The sequence below is a fragment of the Fukomys damarensis genome, unplaced genomic scaffold (assembly GCF_012274545.1).
Source record: "Fukomys damarensis isolate Sample0158 unplaced genomic scaffold, DMR_v1.0_HiC HiC_scaffold_19, whole genome shotgun sequence".
In the NCBI taxonomy this organism is placed as follows: domain Eukaryota; kingdom Metazoa; phylum Chordata; class Mammalia; order Rodentia; family Bathyergidae; genus Fukomys; species Fukomys damarensis.
Window position 1 is genome coordinate 17,884,867 of NW_022900931.1, and position 6,903 is coordinate 17,891,769.

Sequence of the window (6,903 nt, forward strand, 5' to 3'; positions counted from 1 at the left end):
TATCACATGCCCAAACATCTAAAACATGTTTTCTAAAATAATTACAAATTTGACAACGCTCATTTGACTCAGTATTTAATTAGCTTATACTCATTATTTTAATTTTTTCTTAGCCTGTATTTGCTATTAGATCAATAATAAATGATAGTGGTACTAATAGGTACTAATAGGTACTAATATTTTTCTTCTCAGTGACTTTAATAAAATGTTTCCAGAATAAATGATTTGCATCTTTGTCATTCTGAGATAGTTTGCTTTTTCTACTTTTCTAACAGTGATGATTAATAAATTATACAAAATGCCTTTTTAGTACCTGTTTAGGTGATTTTTGGGGGTGGCTTTTTTTCCAATTAATATGGTGAATTAAACCACTGGATTTTTACATTCCTGAGATAAACTCCATTTGGTCACGGTGATCTGTTATTTTAATATAATGTTGGATTATTTTTGCTAAACAATCATTTTGGAATATTCTCTATACATATTTATAACTCAGATTGTTCTGTATTATTCCTTCTGGTGCTCTCTGCTTTGTTTTGGATAAATATGAGTCTTTGTTAAAAAGATTGATATGCATTCTTTCCTCATGAATTAGAATAGTTTAAATAGAAAATGCATTAGCTATTCCTTGAGAGTTTGCAGGAATTTTCGACATGATTGAGTCTGAATTTTTCAGAAATAGTTCTTGGATCTGTGAACCCTTCGCCAAGGCCCCTGCTGGTCCTCTCTTCCAGGCCTTCTCTTTCCATTCTCCATGTCTGCTGACTCTTCTTGTCTTCTTGACTCTTCTTTGTATCTGTTTGCTCTATGTTGTATTTTAGAACTGATTCTGATAAAAAGAATTAGAAAACATCATCTCCCTCTAATTGCTGCTTTATCTGCCTGGGGATTTTCAATTATAGTGTTAATGTTGTTTTTCTAGAAATTCTATTTGTTTTAAATTAATTTTCTCTCCTTTTTTCTTTTTATTGAGTTTATTGGTACATTCTAGGGATACAGTACAGTTGCATTCATTACTGGGATCTTGTACCTTTACATGACAGGTCTTGGTTCTCATTTTTTTCCCCTTGTCCCTGCCCTCCCTTCACCCAATTTGCTCTTTTAAACTACTGTCTTAGAAACCTGTATATAAGACTATGTAACTACCATACAGATCGCAGGTCATCGTATTAAAAAAGTGTTTACCAGCCTAGGAAATTCCCTGCTTCTCCTTCCTAGACTAACGGCTCCTTGCCAGCTGCCCCTAGTATATCTTATTTCATCATCAATTTTTCCCCCCTCATTGCTGAGCATCCTCTACTTTTCAGTGTCTGCTTTCATTCGCTCCACATACAGCCCGTGAGAACTGGCCAGGCTGTTTTGTATGCCAAACATAGTATTTCACTGTGTAATGCCATCTATTCGCTTGTCTTTCTACTGTGAGCATGCAGGCTGCTTTGTTGATTTGACTATTATGAATAAATCTGCTGTGAACATTTCTGTACAGGTTCCTTTGCGGACGTGGACATTCACTTTTCATCTCTAAGATGCTTGGATTCACTTCTTGGACACACTCCCAGGAGTGGAATTGTGGGTGCTGATGTAGGTACAGATTTAACATTGATAAAAACGGCCGGTGTCCTGTGCTGGATGTGCCCCTCACACCCCAGCAGTAATGAGAGTTCTACCCTCTTTGCACTGAGTACCGTCAGCACTTGCTACTTCAGCCATTCTGCTGGGTAGCTAGGTGTTTCTATTTGTATTCCCGATTGAGAATGATGTCAAACTCATTTTCACATCTTTATTAGCAAGCATACACGAAAGCCTCTTAGACTGTTACGTGATCATTTCTATTTCTTATGCTAATATAATAACCTTGTTTGTCTTAAATTTTAACTGAGTTAATTTTTTATTATTTCAATCAATATTTACTATAGTTTTATGCAATAATTATTAATAGTAAATGATTTAATATTAATACAATTACTATTTTATGTATTATAAATTAAAGTTATAACTATTGGGTTTTTTTTCTCCCTAGAAAATCTAAAAGTCAATACTTTGACTTTACATTTTCCCTTTCCAGAACTTTAGGAACATCAGTACTCTGGAACCATTTTTATATAATTTCTCATCTTGAATATTTGATCTCGTCATTGCAAAGCGGGAACGGTTTTTGAAGGGAAAATATTTTGTGATTAAAAATATAGTACCCACTAAAATGTGTTATATGGAGTGAGTTCTCAGTACTACATTTCATATTGAAATGAGATTCTTAGATCTTTCCATCACATTATATTGATAAAGACTCAATGAGCCCAATAGGGTGGCGGTTTCATGCCTTTTAACTTTCCTTTTTGCTAATACGGGGGCTGTGATTCGGATTTTGATAAACCCTAGGCTATTTATCCAGTATGTGATAGAACCAAGATTAAGCCTCAGGTTTTCTATTTCCTGGTCCAGTTCCCTTTTCAGAAGTATTCTATATAGACTTACATAATGATTTTTGTTTTATATTACATACCAGATAAGCCATTTATTCTCAAGAGAAGCTAACCAACTCACCAACTTAATCTTTAATGTAGAACATGGCTGAGAATGTGGGTTTACAAGTCAGGTGTCCTAAATTTTCATCTTAGATACATCAAACCTTGGGAAAATTAGCTTCTTTGAACCTCAGTTACAGAATGGGGATGCTATGTTTATTTTACAGAAATTTAAAAAGATTACATGAGAATATACTTATAAGATTCATATTGTATTTGCACCAAATATCTTAGCTACTATTATCTTCTTTAAGTTACTATTATCTTTACAGCAATTTTTAATGAGATCATTTATGTAATATGTATTCTATTAATTGCTAATTACTATTAATTACTAATTTCATGTTGTTCTTTTCCTCAGTGATTTTACTTCTCTCATGTTGTTTGATACAGGATGGTACACTGCAGAGATTATATGATATTTAAATCATAAATCATTTTGTCATCTCTCTGCTTTGTTGGCACAGGTAGCTCTCTGCTTTATTAAAAATATTATTTAAGCCAAGAATTTCCCATGAAATAGTAGGCTAGCTAATTTTTTCCTTACATTTTTGGCCAAAGGCCTAGATGCCTTGTGTTTCCAATAGAATATTTAATTGTGTTGAATCCATGCTAGAAGTCCAGTACAGTGGGAACAAAGAGGAAAAGCTCCTATTTCCAGATGAGAATGTACCACACCTAATTACTGCCTCGTAGTATCTTCTCTTTCCTGTTTGCCAGTGATATCGGGGATGCAGTGCATGGCTCTGTTGCTTGGCACTTGGACGCTGAGGGTCATTTAGGAGAAATGGAGGACGCATATGAAGTTGTGTATGTCTGGGATCCTAAAATGGCGGGTTAGTGCAGTTCCAGGTGGGTGTTACTGCTTGTGAATGGGTGCTTGTGAGGAAATGCCTCTTAGGCTGTGGACAATGTAGTCATTTCCACAGGGAAATAAAACTTGGGCGTTAAAAGTCAATATTAGGAGGTCACTACTTGAGACAAGAAATTTTGTTCTAAAAGAAAAGTCACATCTTTCTTTGGACTTTCCCTCTCTCCGGAGCAAAGTTGGGGAGGAAACATAGGTAGAACGGTCGAGGGTCTTAGTCAGCCCATTCATTTTTGTGCTTCTGTGATAGAGGAATGATTTTCCATTTCTTTTTCTAAAGGAAAATAATCAGTAGCCAACCTAGTCTCAACACTGAAGCTCCTGGTTTTGAATTTTTGCTTTCACATCTTTTTCTACCCTGTGTTAGGTTCTCTTCAACATAAAACTGTAGTTCTATTTGGCATGTAACTTTCCACAGCTTTTCAGGTTAGAGGTTAGGTCCTTGACCCAAAATGATATAATGAAAGTTGTCTTATATCATGTTTAAGATTGACTGCATTTTAGAAAGAGCATTGGTGGTCACAGTGCAAATGATTAATGATAATTTGCTATTATTCATAAAAAAGGTATAATTTACGTCCATGTACTAGATGTGAGAATAAACACATCATCCCTCAGAATTAGCAATGATGACACTTACAATGAAAAGAGAAAGGAGAATGATCATCCTGAGACCATCCCTTCCATCTACACCATGCAGCACCAATGGCTAAGATCTGCCCTTAACAGCTCACATTTGCATACTATTAATGTTTGGAAATATGGACTCTAAGTCAGCAGAATAATAAGCAAATAAGTCAACAGCCAGTTGAGATGTAGAAAAAAGAAACACTTCACATCTTTGGGAAAAACTTTCATCCCTAGATCACTTACCGCTGATTAGATGACAAATAAGAATATAGTGTTTTGAATCCCTATTGATAGCTCCTCGCAAGGCTAAGATTAAATTCATTAAATGAGATTTTCTTTATTCAAAACTAAGGCAGTGTAGCATTTCAGGACAAAGTATGTCAGCAAAGTAGGAAGCATGTGGAAATCACTTTCAGTGTTTCATGGCTGCATGTTATGCCTAAGAAAGAGAAGCAAATGTAATATTGAAGTAGATCAATGATTTCCAAACTTGGTTAATCACAAATCTCACTCGAAGTCACTTGCTAGGAATCCACCTAGAAGCTCTGACCTTGCCAAGTTTGATCCAGGCAAATCCTATAAATGCTGAGAAAACTCGATGTACATGGTTTACAGTTACTCAAGGAAAAATTACTCAAGGAAAAATAAGACATAAGATAAATGCCAAAAGCTATTCTTTCTTATACTACAGGCTAAGACTAGGAGACTGCATTTAAGGTTGGGGAATGGATCAATAAGGGAACTATCACAGCTTTATAAATTACATAACTCCAAAGAGTTCCAAAGAAGCAATAAAAGTTATACTGGAAGACGACCATAGGAATTTGATCAATAAACATTGGGGGGAGAGTCTAGAGTCAATATATTTAATTAGATATATAAAAATTATTAATATAGCTATTCCACTTAATGAGCCATTCCTGGAGTCTATTTATAATAGTAATGGGATGCATGACTTGCATGTTAACAAAAACCACTAAAATAGGGCCAGATATTGTCTTGTAAGTGGTGATTTAATCTATTGATTAACCCTAGTTGATAGTGGATCTATAAGTGAAAGAAAAATCACGCTTTAATTGCGTTAACAAAAGGAGTAATTTATTATGTAATGCAAGGTATTATGTTTTCGTATATTTTAGAAAATAAACATGTTTTATATACCATAGAGAATAAATAGGAGAATAAATACAACACAGAATAGTGAAGAAAATATGCATAGTTGTAGGTGTATGGTATATTGATGGATCAGTCAACTATATTTATTAGGGTCTACCTGTGGGAACTTGTACTCGGTGCCAAAGGCATAAAAGCAAACAAGACATGGTCCCAGATCTCAAGTACCAGCTACTTAAGAAGAGTCTTCTAGAGCTAAATGAATCATGAGGAACAATAAAAAAAGTGAAGGGTACATGATTCTTTAAGAAAAATATATTTTCTGTCTCAGTGACAATAATGACCCTGGTATTTTAACAGAAAGCTTTATGAATTTATTGCTTTTTACAAATATTAAGGAATTAAAATTTCTAAAATTGACTTGGTTAGTTAAATGTAAAATGAGTAAATGTAAAATTTGATATGGTTAAGCTAGTCTTTTATAGATATATACTTATACAGTAGAGAGTTATTTCAATAGTCAATGAATAATACATATAAATAAATGATTAATTGATTAAAGGCACAATCCCTGACTTATTCAGTCCATTTAGTTTTGAAAATAATCAAACATTTACTCAACTTAAGTAATAAAAGTTATGAGGGGTCCAATAGCCTCTTGGAGTACTATGACTTTTGGTTTGATGTAATCAGATAAGCCACTACTGACCCTGCCGATATAGCAGGACAATTTAGAAATATAGTAAGAGATTATTTCTATGAGTAAAATAAAAACTATTTCTCTGAAAGAATAAGGCATGACTTGGTAATACTTAGCCCTACAAAACATTTTCACGCTAGCAATATTTTAGACCAGTTGAAATTTTAGAAAAAAAAATACATACATACATATATATATATATATATGGTTTTTTTTGTTTGTTTTTTGTTTTTGGTACTGGGGATTGAACTCAGGTCCTTGCACTTGCAAGGCAGGCCACCGAACCGCTGAGCTAAATCCCTGGCCCTAGAAAATATTTTTAAGATTGAATTTATGAATACCAATTCTATTCTACTTTGCTTTCAGGAAAAACAGTATTATTTTTGTATATGCAACAAAGGATGGTGATTTATATATACAACAAGGGCTAAATAGCATAGATCATTCTGTCCATCCTTGTGGAACTTATTTATTTATTTATTTTTTGGTACCGCGGATCGAACTTGGAACTTATTTTTTATAGCATTGGTGTTTTATACTCAGGTGAAGGCATACTGATACATTCTGATACACAAGTATTACGCATTTGGAGAGGGAATGGACAACACAGTAAATTGAACACAAAAACTATGGAATGGGAACATTAGTTCTCTCTTCCCATCAGTGGTAAGTCTTCAAGATCTTAGCAACGTATAGAGATCTTCACATGAAAAATCAATAAGATTAATACCGAACAGGCACAGAATTGTAGCAGGTATGGTTGCTAGCATGACAATAAAGGTAATCTCTGGTAACTTTTTTGTCTTTAGTAATTTAAAATTTATTAATTCGCATTTAAGAAAAACACAACAGTAATATCCTCCCAATTATATGTACTTTTATATACATATTAATATTAGAATAAGAACACATGGAAAAAACTCTTGCACCTACAAATAGACACTATATAAATATGTCTCAAAGCGTGAGATATTTCCACATTCATATAGAGCTATTTCAGAGGGAGTGTCTAGTAATTTAGAGGAGTGTTTACCTGCCATGATTGTCTAAAGTTAAGATATATATAT

The 6,903-nt window shown here is 33.8% G+C and overlaps 1 protein-coding gene across 1 annotated transcript in view; it reads right to left on the bottom strand.

The window, feature by feature from the left end:
• Abcc9 (ATP binding cassette subfamily C member 9) overlaps window positions 1-6,903 on the bottom strand; it is a 142,774-nt gene that overhangs the window by 9,187 nt on the left and 126,684 nt on the right. The window lies entirely within an intron of this gene.